At 39.6% G+C, this 24678-nt stretch overlaps 1 protein-coding gene across 6 annotated transcripts in view; it reads right to left on the reverse strand.

The window, feature by feature from the left end:
* Positions 1–24678, reverse strand: part of KDM2A (lysine demethylase 2A) — a 114481-nt gene that overhangs the window by 67612 nt on the left and 22191 nt on the right. Inside the window, exon 1 of one of the 6 annotated variants that reach the window (XM_045893198.3) lies at positions 23043–23190. The exons of the other annotated variants lie outside the window; for them this stretch is intronic. The gene's annotated coding sequence lies outside the window, so the exon portion shown is untranslated. Of the gene's footprint in view, positions 1–23042; positions 23191–24678 lie in introns of those variants that run through there. 6 annotated transcript variants of the gene reach the window in all.

The raw sequence follows: 24678 nt of genomic DNA on the forward strand, positions 1-24678 counted from the left end.
CGATGCGGGGCTCGATCCCAGGACCCTGGGATCATGACCTGAGTCGAAGGCAGATGCTTAACGACTGAGCCAGCCAGGCGCCCCTAGCAATTGTAGTTTTGAACATGAATCAAAATTAGACTGGGAAACCAACTATTCTTCCCAAAAAGAATGGGTCTATGTGGCTAGAGACAAATCATACTTCACATGCCTCTTCTCAAATAGCATTAAATATCAGGTAAGATTTTTTTTCTTTTATCATCCCAAGTAGTAGGCTTTTAATAAGTTTTCCAAGTCCATCCCTTTGGAATGGAGCTCTTTTTTGATTACACCATCTCTAAACCTCTTCACACCAAATGTCTAATCCTAGGGATGAAATTTTATGAAAACCAACAACTGCATTCTCTCCACCCCCTCACTGCCAGCAATTTAATATGAAGTGGTTTAATTTCTGGAAGATGTTATCCAGGAGAAGGCCCTGCTCTAAGTAATAGAGTTAGTTCTGTTCCTGATTGCTAGGTAGAGGGAGCTTGAAGGAATTGTCAAATCTGAACAAGGTGTAGAGCCAGAAGACAGAGTAGCAATGAGCTTATACTAGAACAAACTCCTGGACGTCAAGACAGTCAGACTGGGGTGCCTAGGTGGCTCAGTCGGTTGAGCGTCTGCCTAGGTGGCTCAGTCGGTTGAGCGTCAGCTCAGGTCATGATCCCAGGGTCCTGGGATCGAGTCCCACATCGGGCTCCCTGCTCCTACCTCTGCCTGCCACTCCCACGCTTGTGCTCACTCGCTCTCTCCCCCTCTCTCTGACAAATAAATAAAATCTTAAAAAGTATATTAAAAAAAAACAACAACAGACTAGAGCAGAAGGTTGAAAGTAGACTCAAGGAGAGAAGAGGGATGACCAACAAAAATAAAAGGCCTAAACAAAATTCACACCGTTTGCCTGTGTTGCTCTAAATCTCAGAAGGTGCTTTAGAAGGAACCATGATATGTACTTACAAACCGTAAGAATTAAATCATCTAAATCTAAGTTATTTGGTATCTATTGTTACGATTCTCTTATATTGTTGGAATGTAATGAGAGAAACCCTGGTGAAAAGTATGCCAATTATGTTAGAATTTCATACTGCCAAGAGGAACGGGATTAACCAAAGAAATTGATATTATTTAATAAACTGTAATTCATCCTTCACTATACTTCTTAGGAAATCTGTTCAGTAGTGGGAAGAAAGTTCCTAAGACAGACAGAGTAAATAATCAGAAGAGGGACCTAACAGCTCTTTTCCCACCACCATCCTCATGGGAATTCTAAGCCTGTGTGTCCCATGGCCTTTGTTCGAGGACTTACACATCTTGAGTGCTTACTGAAGGCAGAGTAGTGTCTAAGGCACAACAGAAAGAAATAGAAGAGAACTGCTATTTTCAAGAGGCCCACAATTTGTATGGAAAACAAAACCCAGTTCATTAAGAATTAAGTTTAGAGGCACAGGCAAGAGCAGAATGAGAACAAGAACGTAGAGAAAGTTTAAACAATCCAGTTTCACACAGGTGAATGTGGCTAAGAAATGCAACAGCTGGGGGCACCTGGGTGGTTCAGTCAGTTAAGCATCTGCCTTCGGCTCAGGTCATGATCCCAGTGTCCTGGGATCAAGCCCTGCATCGGGCTCCCTCTCAACAGTGAGTTTGTTTCTCCCTCTGCCCCTCCGCCTGCTTGTGCTCACGTTCTCTCTCTCTCAAATAAATAAATAAAATCTAAAAAAAAAAGAAAGAAAGAAAGAAAAGAAATGCAACAGCTATGTCAATGTGGCCAGATGTTACTACAGAGTCAAAAATAATAGCTAAAAATAAGATAATAATAATAATAATAATAATAATAATAATAATAATAATAGCTAACATAGGAATGCTTCCTATATGCTAAGCATTTTCAAGGCCATTTTTCTAGCTCATTTAATCCTCACAACAGTCCTATGAAATAAGATAGTAAAATATCAATTTTAGTTATGAAGAAAGTAAGAATCAAAAAGGTTGGGTAATTTGAACCAGGATAATTTAACAAGTAGCCAAATTCGGATTTCAATCTAGGTCCAAAAGGTTGGTTACAAAAAAGTTACAAAAAAGTCTACATTCTAGTCAAATTCACAGAAGCAGAAAGTAAAACTGTGGCTAGGGGGAGGAGGAGTGGGGAGGTGCTGTTCAAAGTTTTTAAGGTTTCAATTAGACAAGATGAAAAGTTTCTAGATCTGTTGTACAACACTTATAGTGAACAAAACTGTATACATAAAAACTTGTTAAGGGTAGAGATTTCATGCCATATATTTTTTTCTTTTTTAAATATACACACACGCGCGCGCGCGCGCGGTGTGACACCCTCCCCAAGTCGACATTCTTAACTCAAACTTCGTAGTCTCAGGAATCCCTTACATTTTCTTTAAAAATTACTGAGGACCCCAAATAGCTTTTGTTTAATATAGGTTATTTATGTCAATATTTACTGATCACAAATTAAAGCAGAGGAATTCTCTAAATTAAAATTGCAAAACAAGACAACACAGTGCTTGTATTTCCATATAGACTCAAGGAAACTTCAGGACTTCAGAGTAATGATTCACTGGACCACAATGAGATTATAGAGATTAGAGCAGGTAGGTATAAATCAAAAGTAAGAGCACAATGGGAGTACTGAAAATGGAGTTTAATGTCTGAAAAAGCACATTTATATCCTACTACCTTAGGAAATTATAGAAAACACAAGAATACACAATTACACATGCCATTAGCTCGGCAAGTAATGTCCTCACACATCATATAGTTCTGGAAAACTCTACTGTTTCTGCAAAATCTCCAATTAGATAATGAGAACAAAAAAACAAACAACATCTTAATTATTACTATGGAAATAGTTTTGACTATGCAGATCCCTATAAAAGAATCCTGAGTATATACCATACTTTGAGAACCACTGTTCCATACCAATCATCTTTAAACAATGAGTTACAAAAATCAATTTAGATCATTGGGGCATGGGACGCCTGGGTGGCTCAGTTGGTTAAGCGTCTACCTTCAGCTCAGGTGATGATGCCAGGACCCTGGGATCGAGTCCCACATCGGGCTTCTTGCTCAGAAGGGAGTTTGCTTATCCCTCTGCCTGCTCTGCCTGCCCCTCCCCCTGCTTGTGCTCTCTCCCTCGCTCTCTCTGACAAATAAATAAAAATCTTTAAAAAAAATAGATCATTGGGGCACCAGGCTGGCTCAGTTGGGAGAGCATACGACTATTGATCTTGGGGTCACAAGTCTGAGCTCCACCTCGGGTGTAGAGATTACTTAAAATAAAAATAAAAAACCAAAAAAAAAATCAATTTAGGTCATATATGCTTTTTGAAAAATGAAATAATAGAATAGAATGAAATGGAAAATATCAGAAAATGTAGTATGGGTTAAGTTCCATTTCCTGAGACTTCTGTTAGTTATGTATGTCCAGTTGTATGCAAAGTACTAGGTGGTAACACAGAATAATGTATTTTCTAATGCAGGTCAGTCAAAAATTGTGGAAAACACTGTACAACAACTAATTTCCCTATTCTGCCAAAATAAAGGCCATACACATAACCTACACTCTGTAGACGGAAAACTGAGAATTTGTGATAAACCAGATATTTTCCAAGAAGGCAATTAAAGGGGTGCCTCGGTGGCTCAGTCAGTTAAGTGTGTGCCTTCAGCTCAGGTCATGATCCCAGGGTCCTGCGACTGAGCTCCACGTCAGGCTCCCTGCTCGGTGGACAGCCTGCTTCTCCCTCTCCCTCTGCCTGCCGCTCTGCCTGCTTGTGCTCTCTATCTCTCTGTCAAATAAATAAATAAAAAAATTTTTTTTTAAGATTTTATTTATTTGACAGAGAAAGACAAAGCGAGAGAGGAGACATAAGCAGGGGGAGTGGGAGAGGGAGAAGCAGGCTTCCCACTGAGCAGGGAGCCCGATGTTGGGCTGGATCCCAGGACCCTGGAATCATGACCTGAGCCAAAGGCAGACGCTTAACAACTGAGCCACCCAGGCGCCCCTAAATAAATAAAATCTTAAAAAAAAAAAAAAAGAGGGGCGCCTGGGTGGCTCAGTTGTTAAGCGTCTGCCTTCGGCTCAGGTCATGATCCCAGGGTCCTAGGATGGAGTCCCACATCGGGCTCTCTGCTCAGCGGGGAGCCGGCTTCTCCCTCTCCCACTCCCCCTGCTTGTGTTCCCTCTCTCGCTGTGTTTCTGTCAAATAAATAAATAAAATCTTTAAAAAAAAAAAAAAAAAAGAGAGAGCGAGAGAGCTGACCCAAGCCCCACTGGCTGCGCCGCCACCCCCCCGCGCCCCAGCCTTCTGTCTTATTGCCATCAGGCTGGCAGAACTGCCCAGGACCCCTGTCACCTCCTCCCAAATGTACCCACTCTTGACCCTGGCCCCTCTAATAAACTCGTGTCTATAGGACACCGACTGTGAAAAAAAAATTTTTTTAATTAAAAAAAAAAGAAGGCAATTAAAGGTTTCAGATGGATAAAATTTCTATAGACATAAGAAAGTCACAGTTCACCTCACCATATCCTGCTGTTAGTCACAGCCATCAATAAAGCTTTTCCTACCACCTTCTCTTCCACAGTCAATTCAGGGAAAAAGGAAGACAAGAGAGGTTATCCAAGTTCCATCAGCCACAAATAAAGGTGTTCTTTCCTTCCCTCTAAACAGAACTCTTGTTTTTAATCACAGGATTCACTTCCAAAATGAAGGGCCTGCCTTCACATCAAACTGGTCAACAATCACTTTGCTACAGACATTATAGTTACTGCTCTCATCCTGAATCTCTAAGATTTCTTGGGTCAAAACTGCAGCATTCCGACTGGACAATGGTTCAAGTTGTAGATCTCTCTTGGTATCCTGGCAAAAGAAGGCCTGCATCTGGCAAACTTCAACAAATGGAAACAGCACACAGTGAAAGGCAGAGCCAGCCTGCACCAACAGCTGAAGCTCCACCCACAGCCTGGGCTCAATCCAGGACATCCAGAAGTCTCAATGGTTTCCCTGAGAAGCCACAAAGACCACTCTACTGGAGGCAGTGGTGAAATATAAAATCACCGCCTTTTCCTCTCTACCAGAACTGAACTACAGAATTTTATTTCAGAAATCGTTTCTCTCCCAACTAGTCCAGACAGACCAATAGGAAGCCTGATGAAAATTATCAAAGACAGAGGCAGGGCTAAACTCAGTGATGTATCATAATGGCATATACTTTAGTGTGGTAACATGCATATAACTTAAGATTTATCTTCATAACTATTTTTGAGTGTACAGTTCAATGGCATTATGTCCATTCATAATGTTATGCAACCATCACACTATCTCTTCTCCAGACCTTTTATATCATTCCATACTGAAACTCTGTACTTACTGGCATATACTTTTCGAAGATCTAATTTTTTTCTATCAAAGTACACTAAGATGCAAATATATCCCCCTCTAAGAATAGACACAATCCCACTATTGTCTTGAAACCTAGAGGGATAAAGGCAAATTCTGGGAGTAGAAATCTTTCTTTTTACAGCTGTCTCCCCAGAACCTAGCACATGCCTGACAAATACAGATTCAAATATTCATTTGCTACATGGCCCAAGTATGACCCCACAAATTACTTATCATAAAAGGAAAAATACATCTTTACAATGCTAAGATCTGCTGGTTACCACCTTAACCAATCTTAACCATCACTACCAGTGGGACATTCTAGTACTGGGTACCTCCTGACTTGATATGATTTGAAATGCTCAATCACCCAGGAAGCATTCTTGCCAAAATGTTTAATGTGAATCTAATCCTCTAGACCCACGTTCCAGTTTACAAGCGATACATTTTAGAAAAACAAACTATACAATGAAGAAACAAATTTATTTTAAATGATAATGTCACTCATATAAGTATAGTCAACTGATCTTTGACAAAGGACCAAAGACAATTCAACATTTCAAAGTGGAAAAAAGTCTTTTCAGCAATTGGTGCTGGAACAACTAGATATATATATTCTCCCCCCAAATCCAAATATTGACATTTCACAAAAACTAATACAAAATGGATCAGACACTTAAATGTAAAACACAACTATAAAACTTCTAGAAGAGAGGCACCTGGGTGGCACAGTCTTAGGTTAAGCGTCCGACTCTTGGTTTCAGCTGAGGTCATGATCTCAGGGTCATAAGACAGCGCCCCGCACTGGGCTCCACACTCAGCGAGGAGTCAGCTTGGATTCTCTCTCCTCTGCCACACCCCCCAACCGTGCATGCACTCTCTCTCTCTCAAATATCTTTTTGGTATATGTGCTGCTGAAGCGAGCACAAATAAATATTAAAAAATAAAACTTCTAGAAGATAATCGAAAACTTAGGCTTGGCAATGAGTTTTTAGCTATAAAACCAAAAGCACAATCCATGAATGAAAAAATGGGTAAGTTGGGCTTCCTTAAAATTAAAAACTGCTCAGAACTTTACCATTTAATTTAAAAAAATCAAAAACTGCTCTGTGTAAGACACTGTTAAGAGAATGAAAAGATAAGCCAATTGGCAAAAGGAGTTGAAAACTTAAGTCTACACAAAAACCTGCACACAAATTTTACAGCAGTTTTATTTATAACTGACAAAATGTGGAAGCAATCAAGGATGTTCTTAAGTAAATGGATAAATAAGTTGTGGTACATCCAGATAATGGAATATTATTCAGCTCTAAAAAGAAATGAGCTATTAAGCCATGAAAAGACACGAAAGAAACCTAAAATGTGTATTACTAAGTGACAGAAGCCAATCCGAAAAGGCTATACACATACTGTATGATTCCATCTATATGACATTTTGGAAAAGGCAGAACTATGAATAGTAATAGGTTAAGTGGTGCCAGAGGATATGGAGAGGAAGAGATGTAGACGTAGGCAGGGCATAGATTTTTAAGACAGTGAAAACTATTCTGTATAAATACTAGAATGGTGCAATATATATAATCATGCATTTGTCAAAACCCATACAGTGTACAATACCAAAAGTGAACCCTAATGTAAACTACAGACTTCGGGAGTAATGTCTATGTAGGTTCATTAAGTGTTAATAAATATACCACTCTGGTGTGAGATTCTGATACTAAAGGAAGCTATGTGCACATAGCAGGGAAGGGATATATGAGAAATCTCTCTATCTTCCACTCAATTTTGCTATGAAATCTAAAACAGCTCTAAAAAATAGCCTATTTGGGGGCGCCTGGTTGGCTCAGATGGCTAAGCATCTACCTTCGACTCCATTAAAAATAAAGTTTTGAGGGTGCCTGCGTGGCTCAGTCAGTTAAGCTTCTGCCTTCGGCTCAGGTCATGATTCCGGGGTCCCGGGATTGAGTCCTGCATCAGGCTCTCTGCTCAGCAGGGAGTCCACTTCTCCCTCTTGCCCCCTGCTCGCTCTCCTTCTCAAATAAATAAAACCTTAAAAAATAATAAGGTCCTGGGATCGAGCCCTGCGTTGGGCTTCCAGCTCAGCAGGGAGTCTGCTTCTCCCTCTCCCTCTGCCTCTCCCCCTGCTCATGCTCTGTCTCTCTCAAATAAATAAAATCTCAAAAATAATTAATTAATTAATAGCCTATTTTCTTTTCTTTTCTTTTTTTTTTAAAAGATTTTATTCATTTATTTGAGAGAGAATGAGATAGAGCATGAGAAGGGGTAGGGTCAGAGGGAGAAGCAGACTCCCTGCTGAGCAGGGAGCCCGATGCAGGACTCGATCCCGGGACTCCAGGATCATGACCTGAGCTGAAGGCAGTCGCTTAACCAACTGAGCCACCCAGGCGCCCTACCGTATTTTCTTTAAAGTATGTCCATACAAAACCTGCACACAAACGTTTACAGGAGTTCTACTCATAATTGCCAAAACTTGGAAGCAACCAAGATGTCCTTCAGTAGCTGAATAGATAAACTACAGTACAGTCATACAATGAAATATTACTCATCAATAAAAAGAAATGAACTATCCAAGACACAGAAACATGGAGCAACCTTAAACGCATATTGCTAAGTGAAAGAAGCCAGGCTGAAAAGGCTACATACTATATTTGGGATTCCAACTATACAACATGCTAGAAAAGGCAAAACTACAGAGACAATAAAAACATCACTAGCAGCTGGTGTGAGGGAAAGGGGAAAAGGATATGCGGAGGCATACATAGGTGGAGCATAGATTTTTAGGGCTGTGAAACTATTCTGTATGATAATTGTAATGACGGATGCATGACGATACACATTTGTCAAAACCCACAGAATTATAAACACAAAGAGTGAACTCTAACGCAAACTATGGACTTTGTGTGATAATATCATGTCAATGTAGGTTCATCAATTGTAACAATTGTGCCAACTAATGCAAGATATTAACAGTAGGAGAAACTGGGGGGCAGAGGAGGGGTATGTGGGAACTCTACTTCCTGCTCAATTTGTCTGCAAATCTAAAACTCCTTTAGGGCGCCTGGGTGGCTCAGTTGGTTAAGCGACTGCCTTCAGCTCAGGTCATGATCCTGGAGTTCCAGGATCGAGTCCCACATAGGGCTCCCCGCTCAGTGGGGAGTCTGCTTCTCCCTCTGACCCTCTCCCCTCTCATGCTCTCATTATCTCTCAAATAAATAAATAAAATCTTTAAAAAAAAAACTCCATTAAAAATAAAGTTTTGAGGGTGCCTGCGTGGCTCAGTCAGTCAAGCTTCTGCGTTCGGCTCAGGTCATGATTCCGGGGTCCTGGGATTGAGTCCCACATCAGGCTCTCTGCTCAGCAGGGAGTCCGCTTCTCCCTCTCGTCCCCTGCTCTCTCTCTCTCAAATAAATAAAATCTTAAAAAATAATAACAAGTAAAAATAAAGTCTTGGAGTGCCCAGGGGGCTCAGTTGATTGAGCGTCCAATTCTTGATTTTGGTTCATGTCATGATCTCAGGGTCGTGGGATCATGCCCCACATCAGGTTCTACAGAGAGTCTGCTTAGGATTCTCTCTCTCTTCCTTTCCCTCTGCAACCCCCCACGCTCACGTGCTCTCTCACTAAAATAAGTAAAATCCTTAAAAAATAAAGTCTTATTAGTTAAAAAAACAACAGAAAACACTAGTTAATGTCATAAAAACACAAAGACAGAGGGACTGTTCAGAGTCAGCAAACTTTTACTACAAAGGGCCAGAGAGTAAATATTTTAAGCTTTGTGGAACATATGGTCTCTATCACAACTACTCCACTCTGCCACTGCAGCATGAAAGCAGCCATAGACAACACATAAATGAATAAGCATGGCTTTATTTATGGACACTGAAATTTGAATTTCATATAGTTTTCATATGTCATGAAATACTATGCCTCTTTTGATTTTTTTCAACCATTTAAAAATGTTAAAACCAAAGAACTGAAAACAGGTACCTAAACAAATACTTATATACAGATGTTCATAACAGCACTATTCAAAAGAGCTAAAAGGGGGCGCCTGAATGGCTCAGTCAGTTAAGTGTCTGCCTTTGGCTCAGGTCATGATCCTGGGGTCCCGGGATTGAGACCTGCATCGGGCTCCCAGCTCAGAGGGGAGTCTGCTTCTCCCTCTCCCTCTGTCCCTCCCCCATGACACTCACGCTCTCTCTCTCACTCATTCTTGCTCTCAAATAAGTAAAATCTTTAAAAAAAAAAAAAAAAAAAACAGCTAAAACATAGAAACAATGCCAACATCCGTCAACAGATGAATGGATAAACAATGTCGTATACCTCTGTCAATGGATTATTCAGTCATAAAAAGGAATGAAATGCTGATACATGCTACAAATGTGAATGAACCTCAAAAACACTAAGTGGAAAAAGCCATACATAAAAGGTCACCTATGGTATGATTCCATCTATATGCAACATCCAGAAGAGGTTAATCCACAGACACAGAAAGTCAGCTAGTGTTTACCAGAAGCTGCAGGAGAGGGAATGGGGAGACTGCTTAATGATACAGAGTTTCTCTTTTGGGTGCTTAAAATGTCTTGAACTAGACAGAGGTGATAGTTACACAACCTACTGAATATACTAAATGCCAATGAATTATACATTTTTAAATGGTTAATGGTTAATTTTATGTTATGTGAGTTTTACCTTAATTTTTTTATTGATATAGGAGAAAAAAAATGTAAAAGCTATTCTTGTCTGGTGAGCTGTATAAAAACAAGTGGCTAGCGAGACTTGGCACATGGATTGTAGTATGTTGACCTCTGTTCTAGATAAAGAGAGACTAAAGAGTCATAATTAAATGCAATGACTAAACAGGATTGACTCCTGAATTGAAACTGCATCGGGCTCCCTGCTCTGCGGGGAGCCGGCTTCCCCCTCTCCCTCTGCCTGCTGTGCTCTCTGTCAAATGAATGAGTAAAATCTTTAAATATAAACAAATAAAAAAGTTTGGGGAAAAATGTATTTCATGAATGTAGAAAACTGGCTTGGGATTGCCCAATACAAAATCAGACATGTTAAGATTAATGTTCCACATTCCTCGGGAATAAGAGTTGATAAGAGCTGGGCTGAGGAATATACCTGGTTCCAGATTCCTTTGGAAAAGTAATGCTTTTCTATGGACAGGCTTAATCAGGTAGGAGGACTGGTTGGACCTGTGCCTTGTGAACATGGGTATAAGATGCATCATGATCACTACAATACAGGAATTCCTGAAAAATAACACATGCATGCACATAACACACAACACACATAATTTGGTACTGTAATCCTATATTCCCACTGATTTATAAAATTAAATTAAAAAAAATTTTCCCCCAGGCAGGGGGATGGGTTAAATGGGTGATGGGTATTAAGGAGGGCACTTGTTTTGATGAGCACCAGATGTTGTATGTAAGTGATGAATCACTAAATTCTACACCTGAACTGATATTACACTGTATGTTAACTAATTGGAATTTAAATAAAAACTTGAAAAAAAAAAAAAACAACACTTTTCCCCCCAAGAGGGAAAAAAAATCTAACTATAGAAATTAAACGACTGCTTAAACATTTTTTTTAATTTTTTTTTTTTTAAGATTTTATTTATTTATTAGAGAGTGAGCGAGAGAGAAACAGCATGAGAGAGGAGAGGGTCAGAGGGAGAAGCAGGCTCCCCGCCGAGCCGGGAGCCTGATGTGGGACTCGATCCCAGGACCCTGGGATCATGACCTGAGCCGAAGGCAGTCGCCTAACCAACTGAGCCACCCAGGCGCCCTTAAACATTTTTATTGTACTAAAATTACTCAACATCTCTGGAATGACCCATATGAAATTTTACAGCAAGAAAAAGAAGTTATTTATTCCTAGTGCAGGTTGTTCTAGACCAGCAAGGCCCAACAGAAAGATAATGTCATCTACATGTGTAATTCTTTCTAGCAGCTGTATTTTTTTAAAGTGAAATTAACTTTTAATATATTTTATTTAATCTAATAAATCTATTCATATGTAATCAAAATAGCATTTCAATATGTTGGTATCTCTTTCTGCCCATGGGTCCTGTCCCCGTGCTTTAATAAAAATCACCTTTTTACAACCCCTCCCCTGAAAAAAGGGCATTTCAATGTTATCATTATAAAAACATTTAGGGATAATTTACATTCTTTTTCCATACTAAGTCTTCAACATGCAGTGTGTATTTTACACTCTCATCTCAATTTAGATGAGCCACATTTCACATGCTGAATAGCCATATGTGACACTGGCTTACTATACTGGACAGGACAATCTAGCTCTTGGAAGAAGCAACAGAAGCAAGCTTAAAAATGAGCTACCAAGAAAGTGATTTAATGTATGTATATGAATCTCCCAAAGCAACATATGCTGGAATTGTTCTATATTTTCATATGATAATAAAGTAAACAACCCTTCACCAAGGCATAAACTTACAAACTAACTTCAATCCCTGCTCTGGAACCCTCCATGATATCATCCAAGCAAAGGAAGTTCTCACATCTCTATTCTGAGTAAGAGGAACTTTACTACACATTCCCATACACATATATTGGATTGGGAGTTCTGTCCTTTGGCTTTCATCACCAGGTTCAGCCTGAAGACTGGAATGAAAGAAGAGGAGATGAGTCTTTTTTGCTCCACTCTCCACCACCACTCTCCCAAAGTGATGAGAGAGAACACCATTTTAACTTGGCATTTTCCTTTGTCCACCAACCCCCTCCACGTAATTGTATCCAACTGACTTCTAACTCCCGAAAGAGAGATCATGCAAATCCACACTCTCCAACTCAGATCCCTGCTCCCAAATTAACTGTGGCCTCTTCCTCCTGACATTCCCTTACTTAAAAAGAAAATTCTGTCAGAACAAGTGGCTTTTAGAGAACTAACCTCACTTCAAGATCAAACTTCTTCCGTAAGTGGCCTGGAATCTACTTCCCAATGCGTACAGATTACAAACAAAAATGCCACAGTCACTACAAAAGTAATTTAAATATACTTGAGGATCGATGATAAGCTAATAGTTCAATTACTCTTTCCTACTACCCTTCCCCAAATGCCTTCCTTGCCCCAAAAAGAAAGTGGCAAAATTTTCACATTTTTGAGAAAAGGAAATATTTCTTACTTGTCAGACTACAAACAATATCTTTGACCCCTAGTTGTGGAATTTAAGATAAGCTGACAGTAAATTTCATAAGTTTTGATCTATTTATTGGCCAGAAAAGCAAATGTACATTTTTGAGCTAAATGGCTGAAGCTATGTTTATTTCTTCTGGCTTCTTCCCTTTGATTAAGCCTTTCTAGGTGTATAAAAAAAATCTGTAATTTGGCTCAAGATTATAACAAATTGGAGAATTTTGCTATCCTTTGGTTACTGAGCCTACAAAATATAGATTCTAATAACTAGTAACTGTAAATATTTACAAAGTTACTAAATCACTATCTTTTTAATTCTTAATCTATAAAGTAGAAACTGTGTGTGTACAGAAAAAGACATGGAAGATACATGAACTGATAAAATGGTTACTTCTGGGGTGCCTGGGTGGCTCAGTCATTAAGCGTCTGCCTTCGGCTCAGGTCATGATCCCAGGGTCCGGGGATCGAGCCCCACATCGGGCTCCCTGCTCAGCAGGAAGCCTACTTCTCTCTCTCCCACTTCCCCTGCTTGTGTTCCTGCTCTCGCTATCTCTCTCTGTCAAATACATAAATAAAATCTTTAAAAAAAAAAAATGGTTACTTCTGGGGAAGGGATTAGGATTGGAGAGTTCAAGAGCCTCTTTAACCTTATCTGTAAAACTTTAATTTTGTGCAATAATGCATTCATATTTTATTTGCACAATTAAAAACCAGTCAGATCTAAAATACATAGAACTAGTTGGTTATATAACTTATTCAGTTTTGAAAATTATAATATTTATTGAAAGTTCATTGTTTACAAAGTAGTCTACATTCATTATCCCATTAAATCCTCAAACAACCCTAAGAAGATACCATTATTGTCCCCCCCCCCCCCATTTAGAAATGAGTAAACTGAGACTCAGAGAAGTTAGGAAGTGCCCTGTTCAAGGTCACACAAATGTTGGGACCCAAAAGGAACTCCAAAACCACACTAAAGCAAACACAGGAAATTTAACATATTAGTTATAGTCCTGCTAAAGGAATACTGAGTTAATTCAGGAGTGAAAACACTTTTTAACTTTTGCCCTTGTTAAAGAGCTCCAAAAGAAAATTTGCTTATTTGTCAGCCTCAATAAAGCAAGCAGTATGAACATTCTGAGGTATTTGATTGGCTTATTAACCATGCTGAACATGGTTGTAGCATCCTGAACTTACTTAAAGTTTTAAGAGATTTAAGTAGAATTGTAGTACTGAGCCAGGTACACAGGCCCATACCTCAGCTATTTTGGTTAATTCTAAGTGAAGTACAATAGACAGTTTCAGCCGGACTGCACTTTATGGTATGGATCTGTTTCTAATAAAGGAAAAAAAATCTATGATTTGAGTTTTACCTACCCAAGAAACCCCGTAATTTTCTTTACACCAACTATAAACGATCTAGTAAAGACACTTCCTTCAATCAATATGTACCAATTTGATTTACATCACCACTAGAAGAGTCTTGCTACAAGAATCTCTAATGTAAGGGAACTACTCAGTCCCTGGGGAAGCCCTTGATTCCTGAAATTCTTTCCTTCTTACTTTAATAAGGTTTAGCTACATTCAATGACTCTTGAAATCCAGTGAACAGCCTATCTTTTAACCTGACCTTTCCCAGGATGGCACAAGAGATGTGGTTAAGCCTGGATGAAATACACACAAGGCTTATTTCTACTCTTATACACCAAATCTTTCATAACAGCATTGTTTCTAAGTTGATTACATACTCTGGACTTACATGGCAGACACTTTAATAAATATTAGCTCTGTTTCAACTTCCATCTTGCATAGTTTTTCTGGTTATTTTTATCTAGTTCAGGAAATCTTCACTACAAATTAACTTTAGTACTCAGTCAAGTTCTGAGAGTTTCAAACATTAACATGATCCTAAATGAGATCAGAAAGCTATGTATCTTTGAAAACTTTTATAAAATACTTACTTCCAATTAAGGAATAAATAGATAAAACCCACTAAAATGATAGGGAAAACATGGCATTATAGTTTATAATCAATAATAAACTGAAGAGTTTTCTATAGCAAAAAGAAGAAGAAAGAAGAAAGAAGAAAGAAGAAAAGAAGGAGGAAGAGGAAGAAGGAAGAGGAAGAAGGGAGGAAGAAGGAAGGAGGGAGGAAGAAGGGAGGAAGAAGGGAGGAGGAGGAAGGGAGGAGGAGGGAGGAGGAGGAAGGGAGGAGGAGGGAGGAGGAGGAAGGAAGAAGAAGAAGGAAGGAAGGAAGGAAGGAAGGAAGGAGAAGGAGAAGGAGGAAGAAGGAGAAGGAGGAAGAAGGAGAAGGAGGAAGAAGGAGAAGGAGAAGGAGAAGGAGAAGGAGAAGGAGAAGGAGAAGGAGAAGGAGAAGGAGAAGGAGAAGGAGAAGGAGAAGGAGAAAAAGAAGAAGGAAGAAGAAGGAAGAAGAAGGAAGAAGAAGGAAGAAGAAGGAAGAAGAAGGAAGAAGAAGGAAGAAGAAGGAAGAAGAAGGAAGAAGAAGGAAGAAGAAGGAAGAAGAAGGAAGAAGAAGGAAGAAGAAGGAAGAAGAAGGAAGAAGAAGGAAGAAGAAGGAAGAAGAAGGAAGAAGAAGGAAGAAGAAGGAAGAAGAAGGAAGAAGAAGGAAGAAGAAGGAAGAAGAAGGAAGAAGAAGGAAGAAGAAGGAAGAAGAAGGAAGAAGAAGGAAGAAGAAGGAAGAAGAAGGAAGAAGAAGGAAGAAGAAGGAAGAAGAAGGAAGAAGAAGGAAGAAGAAGGAAGAAGAAGGAAGAAGAAGGAAGAAGAAGGAAGAAGAAGGAAGAAGAAGGAAGAAGAAGGAAGAAGAAGGAAGAAGAAGGAAGAAGAAGGAAGAAGAAGGAAGAAGAAGGAAGAAGAAGGAAGAAGAAGGAAGAAGAAGGAAGAAGAAGGAAGAAGAAGGAAGAAGAAGGAAGAAGAAGGAAGAAGAAGGAAGAAGAAGGAAGAAGAAGGAAGAAGAAGGAAGAAGAAGGAAGAAGAAGGAAGAAGAAGGAAGAAGAAGAAGAAGAAGAAAGAAGAAGAAAGAAGAAAGAAGGAAAGAAGAAAGAAGAAAGAAGAAGAAAGAAGAAGAAAGAAGAAGAAAGAAGAAGAAAGAAGAAGAAAGAAGAAGAAAGAAGAAGAAAGAAGAAAGAAGAAAGAAGAAAGAAGAAAGAAGAAAGAAGAAAGAAGAAAGAAGAAAGAAGAAAGAAGAAAGAAGAAAGAAGAAGAAGAAGAAGAAGAAGAAGAAGAAGAAGAAGAAGAAGAAGAAACGGTTACGTCCAATCTACAGTCTTGGTATTGCTCATTTTATATTCAGTAGCATCAGTTCATACTACACATGCTGTTTCAAGTTCCTTTCCCAAACTCTATTCTCCCATCTACCATCTTTCCTTATAAATGATGACCTCATGACTTTTTCAAGAACATCAAAACCTTAAAAGCTAACAATTATAGTTTTCCTTTCCCTCCCTCTTTCATCCTGCCCCCAACACAGTTACCTCCTCACCCTCTCAGTGGGTCTCAGTAAATTCACTCAGATATTAAGACAACTAAGTTCCTTTTTTTTTAAAGATTTTATTTATTTGGGGGGAGGGGAGAGCACGAGCAGGGGGAGGGGCAGAGGGAGAAGCAGACTCTCCGCTGAGCAGTGAGCCCAATGCAGGGCTTGATCCCAGGACCCCAGGATCATGACCTGAGCTGAAGGCAGACACCTAACTGACTGAGCCACCCAAGCGCCCCAAAGACAAGTAAGTTCTATATTGTGCTTTTCCCACCTTACTTTCTAAAATTATGATTTCTTTGGCTCTCTTCCCTCACCAGTTCATGATTTACCATTTCCAGAAAAGCCATTATTTAATCCTGATTCCTGAATTCCTATCACCACAATCTACCCAGTTTCCTATCACCACAATCTACCCAGTTCTATCTACTTATAACCATAAAATAACTCTTTTGCCAGACTAGACCAACCAAGTAAAGCTCAACTTCTGTCTTCTCTTTAAAGTTTCTACAACTGATTGCTGTATCTTGCTTACTGATGACAATTAAAAAAAAAAAACACTCAGAAAAAAAATTTTTTTTTTTAAGATTTTATTTATTTGACAGAGAGAGAGATAGGGAGAGCAGGAACACAAGCAGGGGGAGTGGGAGAGGGAGAAGCAGGCTTCCCGCCAAGCAGGGAGCCCGATGCGGGGCTCGATCCCAGGACCCTGGTATCATGACTTGAGCCCAAGGCAGACGCTTAACGACTGAGCCACCCAGACGCCCCAAAAACTCAGAAAATTTTAACAGGCCAAATGTGTATGTGTATGTTGTGTTGCGTTCTACTAGACTGTAACAATAGTGCCTTTGACATACTTCATTGAACACATAATTCTAGGGGCCTCTGGGTGGCTCAGTCATTAAGTGTCTGCCTTCAACTCAGGGCATGATCCCAGAGTCCTGGGATCGAGCCCCACATCAGCATCAGGCTCCCTGCTCGGCGGGAAGCCTGCTTCTCCCTCTCCCACTCCCCCTGCTTGTGTTCCCTCTCTCTGTCAAATAAATAAATAAAATCTTAAAAAAAAAAAGAATACATAATTCTAAAATAATTTAGGAAATACTGGGGCACCTGGGTGGCTCAGTCAATTGAGCATTCAATTCTTTTTTTTTTTTTTTTTTTTTTTTTTAAAGATTTTATTTATTTTTTAGAGAGCGAGCAAGAGAGAGCATGAGAGGGGAGAGGGTCAGAGGGAGAAGCAGGCTCCCCACTGAGCCGGGAGCCCGATGTGGGACTCGATCCCAGGACCCAGGGATCATGACCTGAGCCGAAGGCAGACGCTTAACCGACTGAGCCACCCAGGCGTCCCGAGCATTCAATTCTTAATTTCAGCTTGGGTCATGATCTCGGAGTCATGAAATCGAGCCCCACATTGGGGCTGGGTATGGAATCTGCTTAAGATTCTCTTTCCCTCGGGGAGCCTCAGTGGTTCAGTTGGTTAAGCGTCTGCCTTTGGCTCAGGTCATGATCCCAGGGTTCTAGAATGGAGTCCATCCTTAGCTCCCTGCTCAGTGGGGAGTCTACTTCTCCCTCTGCCCTTCCACCCCTCCCCCTGCTCGTGCTCTCCTTTCTCTCTTGCACACGTGCTCTCACTCAAATAAATAAAATCTTCAAAAAAAAAAAAAAAAAGATACTCTCTCTCCTTCTGTCCCTCCTCTCCTCTTAAAAAAAATTTAAAAATTCTGGGGCACCTGGGTGGCTCAGTCATTAAGCATCTGCCTTCGGCTCAGGTCTTGATCCCAGGGTCCTGGGATCGAGCCCCACATCGGGCTTCCTGTGGGAAGCCTGCTTCTCCCTCTCTCACTTCCTCTGCTTGTGTTCCCTCTCTCGCTGTGTCCCTCTCTGTCAAATAAATAAATAAAAATCTTTAAATTTTTTAAATTCTTAAAAAATAGAAAAAAGATTCTTACCTTTAAAAACAATAAAATGAGATAAATTTAGGAATTAAAAAGTTATAAAAATATAAAAGTTCAATGGTGCCTTTGGACCTTTTCTCTTGAGATCATCTAGTTCTCTTTCCTACAATAAAAAATATGTATTTAGGGCGCCTGGGTGGCTCAGTTGGTTAAGCAACTGCCTTCGGCTCAGGTCATGATTCTGGAGTCCCAGGATTGAGGCCCACATCAGGCTCCCCGCTCAGCGGGGTGTCTGCTTCTCCCTCTGACTCTCCCCCATCTCATGCTCTCTCTCTCTCTCCCATTCTCTCTTTCAGATAAATAAATAAAATCTTTTAAAAAAATGCTACTTAATTTTAAAATTTTTGGTAATTTTGGGGGCTTCTGGCTGGCTCAGCTGGTGGAATATGCGACTCTTGATCTTGGGGTTGTGAGTTCGAGTCAAACGATGGCTGTACAGATTATTTAAAAATAAAATCTTTAAAAAAATTTATTTGGTAATTCTTATAGATTAAAGCATATCAGAGCAAGGACAATAAAGAGATGATCAGTGAAAAGTTTTTGGGAGAATCTCAGAGTACCATCCCACAATTTTTTTCATAAATTATTTCTTCTTCTTTTTTTTTTTTAAAGATTTTATTTATTTATTTATTTGAGAGAGAGAGAATGAGAGACAGAAAGCAGGAGAGGGAGGAGGGTCAGAGGGAGAAGCAGACTCCCTGCTCAGCAGGGAGCCCAATGCGGAACTCGATCCCAGGACTCCAGGATCATGACCTGAGCCAAAAGCAGTCGCTTAACCGACTGAGCCACCCAGGCGCCCTCATAAATTATTTCTAAGTACAAAGAACAAAATACATTTTTACAGGAAAGACCTGACAGTCATACCTGTAACAAAGTTATCAAACCTAGCATCACCAAGAGTGAGGCAACCTGATACTGTGTCTCATGGTAGGATACAATAAATACACACAAGTGATACAGTATTTTTGCCAAAATATTTATCCTGAATCTAACCACCTAAAGCCTCATAAACTTAAAATTTAACTAAAATGTTCTTTTCCTCATGTTTTAGTCTCAATTTTGCCACTATCAAAGGGTCTCTGGGAGGACCCCCAACAACCCCCATAAAGAATGGAGTTGTAGAATACATATGAATTTGGTATCAAAGAGACCTAACTCTGAATTCTGGATCTGCTACCTACTAAACTTACATAAACCCTGGGCCTCAGTTTCCTCATCTATAAAATGAGATTGTATAAAATACTGCCAACTTCAGAGGTTGCTTTAAAAATCAAATAACATATCTAATAAATGTAAAATGTCTAAAATACCACCTGGCATATTAGAGCTATTATATGTAGGTTGCCCAACCATAACACACATTCGTTCTCTATGATGTGTCATGGTTAACAAAGGATTTTTATATACATATAGTCTCATCTGATTCTTCCTGTAAACCATAGCTACAAGTCAGTAAAAATGAATACAATAACATAAATCTTCCTGCAAGGAGTTAATTTTTCTAACATTATAAAGATCAAAGCATTTGTATTCATTTGTACATGCTCTTTATACTGGTAGTACTGGTTTTGCATACTCCCAATATGCACAAATTTCAATTACCACAGTTAAGTAACACCAGTCCCCCAAAAACATCCTTCAAATTTTAATTACCATGGTATATAAACTGTGAGTGGTTGAATAAAATATAAACTTTACTGTGGGTTCCTCAGTCCACAACAGATGTGCATCATGATCAGTAACCAATCTCATCACTTCTTTCAAAGTCTGTTAGTGATGAGTCACTGGCCATGTTTTTCAGTTCTGTACATACAAACAGCAAATAGCATGTAGTTGTGTTACCTTCTAGTCTACCAGTGATAAACCCATTTACAAAAATGGACAATCAAGAGAGAGAATTGGCCTACAAAGATGAAAATGAAGCAAAGATGAGGGGTGCCTGGGTGGCTCAGTTGGTTGAGCATCTGACTCTTCATCTCAACTCAGGTCTTGAGTTCAAGCCCTGCACTGGGATCCACACTGGGCATGGAGCCTACTTAAAAAAAGAAAAGAAAGCAAAGAAATGAAAAGTGATAATACTGGAAGTAAAATCTGAATAGGAAATAAATGGAGTTACATGCATCAGAGGAACTTAGTACAGGCAAAGTTTTCAACATAAATAAGGAAAGTGATTACGACAACAAGGATGAAGACGTCCCAGAGGAAGTGACACCAGCAAAAAAAAAAAAAAGAACTCTCAAAGATATTACATGACACTGAAAGTGCAAAGGATTAATGATAGAAGCCATGGCATCCAAAAGATACTTGCTCCACATTGTAAGTTATATGACAAGAGCAGGCAAGCACTACTTAAACTGCTCAATATGTTTTTTAATGTCTTTTATTATTATTACTTTTTAAAGATTTTATTTATTTATTTGTCAGAGAGAGAGAGAGCGCACAAGCAGGGGGAGCAGCAGGCAGAGGGAGAAGCAGGTTCCCTGCTGAGCAAGAAGCCCGATGTGGGAGTCAATCCCAGGATCCTGGTATCATGCCCTGAGCCGAAGGCAGACACTTAACAACTAAGCCACCCAGGTGCCCCGACTGATTGCTTTTTAAGTAGGCTCCACGCCCTACACAGGACTTGAACTCACAACTCAGATATTGAGTCACATGCTCTACTGCATGAGCCAGCCAGGTGCCCCTAAAACACTTTAATATTCAATGTTTCTAATCCTTTAAATTAGTGTACCTAAATAAAGAAGTATACCAAATATCAGTTTTACTATTTTTGCATTTCCTCATACATTTATAACCAACAATGAAATAGTTTTTTAATATTTTAACCAAAAAAAAAATTTTTTTTTAAAGATTTTATTTATTTATTTGACAGAGAGAGACAGCGAGAGAGGGAACACAAGCAGGGAGAGTGGGAGGGGGAGAAGCAGGCTTCCCGCTGAGCAGGGAGCCCGATGTGGGACTCGATCCCAGGACCCGGGGATCATGACCTGAGCCGAAGGCAGACACTTAACGACTGAGCCACCCAGGCGCCCTTAACAAAAAATTTAAAAGGTCACTTCATAATTTTTCCCGTTGATCATCTTGTGTGGTTTCAGCTTGCATGGTAATTTTTATAGCCCCACACTACCATGCAAAGTGAAGACTGCTGGTACATATATATGTGGATATATGTGGGGGGTTATGTATATATATTTTTTTCTCACTTAGTCCCAAACCATCTAAGAGTAGTAAGCTGCATATACCATGGCTCTTTCACCCCTAAATACTTAAGTGTATGTTTCCTAAGAATATTTTTTAATCTAACCACAGAACACTTGTCAACTTCGGTAAATTCTTCAAGTTACTTTTTAAGAATCTACTCTTCAGGAATGAAAGATGGAGTCAATGCCTGCTGTTCAAAGACAAAAACAGTAGCTATGAAATTCAGAAATTAGTTTTTCAGATGTAATATCATTCAGGCAATTATACAGTTTAACTTTGAAGTTTTAAGACAATATCAGTAGTAAAAGTCAAAGGATAAAAATAAAGTACGGGGGGGGGGCCTGGGTGGCTCAGTCCGTTAAGTGTTGACTCTTGATTTTGGCTCGGATCATGATCTCAGGGTTATGAGATCGAGCCCCACATTAAGCTCCATGATGGGCGTGGAGCCTGCTTAAGATTCTCTCTCCCTCTACCCCCCTCTCTTGCTCTCCCCCACCCCACTCGCTCTCGAGCTCTCTCAAAAAAAAAAAAAAAAAAGTAGATGGGTAAAGAAAACTTCCTAAAGCTAGTCAAATATTCAAATTCAATAATTTTAAACACTTCCTACGTATATTAGGAATAAAAAATAATTTTTGTAACCCTTACTTTAAAATATGTTATCCTTCCAGGAATTCAACAATCACAAATGGAACCTCATGATGCTACAAAAATGCTAAATTAAATCCATGATAGGGTTTGGTTTAAGTACAGAGTACAAAAAAAATTATCACAAGTAGTCAGGGAGAGAAATTTATTTATGTATTTATGTACATATTGTGTATTTATTTTAAGGTAGTTTATTATTATTGTTTTATGTAATCTCTACCCCCAACATGGGACTTGAACTCAGGACCCTGAGATCAAGAGTCCCATGCTCCACCAACTGAGCCAGCCAGGTGCCCCAGGAAGGAATTATATTTAATTGAATTAATGACATTTTTTTAGCATCTGCCATGTGCCAGACACTGTCAATATGCTGGTTACTAAGTGTGGCATGGCTCCTGCCCTCAGAATCTATAGAGAATAAGTAGAAAGACAATCGGGTTATATTTTGCTATCTGCAGAAAAGAGAAGCGGAGAACCTTATCTAGCAGGAAAGGAGGGAGATGTCAAAAATTTCCTAAAGGATATAACTAACATCTAAGCTGAGACTTGAATGATAAACAGAATTAAAGAGAGGAGGAAATGTGTTCAATTCAGAAGAACTGCATATGCAAAGGCCCAAAGTAAAAGAGGGCACAGAACTCTTAAGAAAAGAGAAAATAGCTGAGCACAGTATCATTTTCAGTTAATGGGAAAAGAGAAAGGGAGAATGTAGCGTAATGGAAAGAAATTCAACCTGAAAAGACCTGATTTCCAGGCTTTGCTCTACAACTTTTTTTTTTTCATTTCAAAGATTTTATTTATTTATTTGAGAAGGAGAGCATGGGGGGGGGAGGGTCAGAGGGAGAAGCAGACTCCCTGCCGAGCAGGGAGCCCAATGTGGGACTCAATCCCGGGACTCCAGGATCATGACCTGAGCCGAAGGCAGTCGCCTAACCAACTAAGCCACCCAGGCGCCCTGCTCTACAGCTTAATAGTTATATAACTTTAAGACAAGTCTCTTTACCTCTTCAGGCCTTTATTTCCTAATGAGCAAAATGAGGACACTACCATATTCCCCCTCAAAAGGTTGTCTCTAGAATCAAATTTTTAAAAGCATGTAACAAGCCATAAAAGCAAAAGAATGATAAAAAAGAATTCTGCTCACCAAAATACAGCATTAAGAATATATAAAGTGGGGGCGCCTGGGTGGCTCAGTCGTTAAGCGTCTGCCTTCGGCTCAGGTCATGATCCCGGGGTCCTGGGATCAAGCCCCACATCGGGCTCCCTGCTCAGCGGGAAGTCTGCTTCTCCCTCTCCCACTCCCCCTGCTTGGGTTCCTTCTGTAGCTGTCTCTCTCTGTGTCAAATAAATAAATAAAATCTTTAAAAAAAAAAAAAAAGAATATATAAAGTGACAAGTTACAGACTGGAAAAAGTATTTGTGGCTCATACATCTAAGAAAGAACTTGTATCCATATAAAGAATCTACAGGGGCGCCTGGGTGGCTCAGTCGTTAAGCGTCTGCCTTCGGCTCGGATCATGATCCCAGAGTCCTGGGATCGAGCCCCGCATCGGGCTCCCTGCTCCGCGGGAAGCCTGCTTCTTCCTCTCCCACTCCCCCTGCTTGTGTTCCCTCTCTCGCTGTGTCTCTCTCTGTCAAATAAATAAAATCTTAAAAAAAAAAAAAAGAATCTACAAATCAACAATTAAAAGATGAACAAACCAATAAAAAGGGGGGCAAAAGATCTGAATAGACATTTCATCAAAGAAGATATACAAATGGCCAATAAGCACATGGAAAGGCATTCAACATCATTAGCCATCAGAGAAATACAAATTAAAATAATGAGATACTACTTCATACTCGCTAGCATGGTCAATATCAAAAACCAAATGAGGGCACCAGGGTGGCTCAGTTGGTTAAGCATCTGCCTTCAGCTAAGGTCATGATGCCAGAGTCCCACATTGGGCTCTCTGCTCAGCGGGGAGTCTGCTTCTCCCTCTGCCCCCTCCCCCTGCTCACTCCCTCTCTCTCTAATAAATAAATAAAATCTTAAAAAAACAAAACAAAAACAAATGCTCTCAGGTATATGGAGCAAGGGCAGCTCTCATACATTGTTGGTGGGATGGAGTATAAAATGGAATAGCACTTTAGGAGTTTAACAATCTCTAAAGTTACACATACATTTATCGTATGACCTAGCAATTATGGCTTCGTATATGAAAACAGGTCCATACCAACTTGCATAAGAATATCATAATACCCCAAACGGAAAACCTAAATGTCCACCAAAAAGAGAATAAACAAATCGTGCTATCCATACAGAACAGAATATATTCAGCAATAAAAAGGAACAAACTATGAAAACACATGGACAAATCTCAAAAATATAGTATTACATGAAAGAAGCCCCTCCCAGAAGAGAACGTGCTAAAATTCCACATATATATGAACACCAAATGGGAAAACCTATCTATGATGATACGAGTCAGATACAGGGATGGAAAGGGACACTAACTGCAAATGGGCACAAGGGAACCTTCCATTGAGATGGAAATGTTCTCTGTATACTGTTTTGAATTGAATAACGACTACACTGCCAAAACTCACCAAACTGAACACAAGATCTGTGCATTCTAATGTACATTACATATATCTCAATTTTTAAAAAAATGACACCATGGATATACAATCAGCAACATCCAGAAAGTGGGAAATTCTGTAAGACAAGTGACCACGTTTTTCCACCAGAAAAGAAAAAGAAAAAGGGGGAGAAGCGACCTATAGGTTAAGAGAGACTG

The sequence above is a fragment of the Mirounga angustirostris genome, unplaced genomic scaffold (assembly GCF_029215605.1).
Source record: "Mirounga angustirostris isolate CCGP_5_RB_7025 unplaced genomic scaffold, mMirAng1.0.hap1 SCAF_13, whole genome shotgun sequence".
NCBI lineage: Eukaryota > Metazoa > Chordata > Mammalia > Carnivora > Phocidae > Mirounga > Mirounga angustirostris.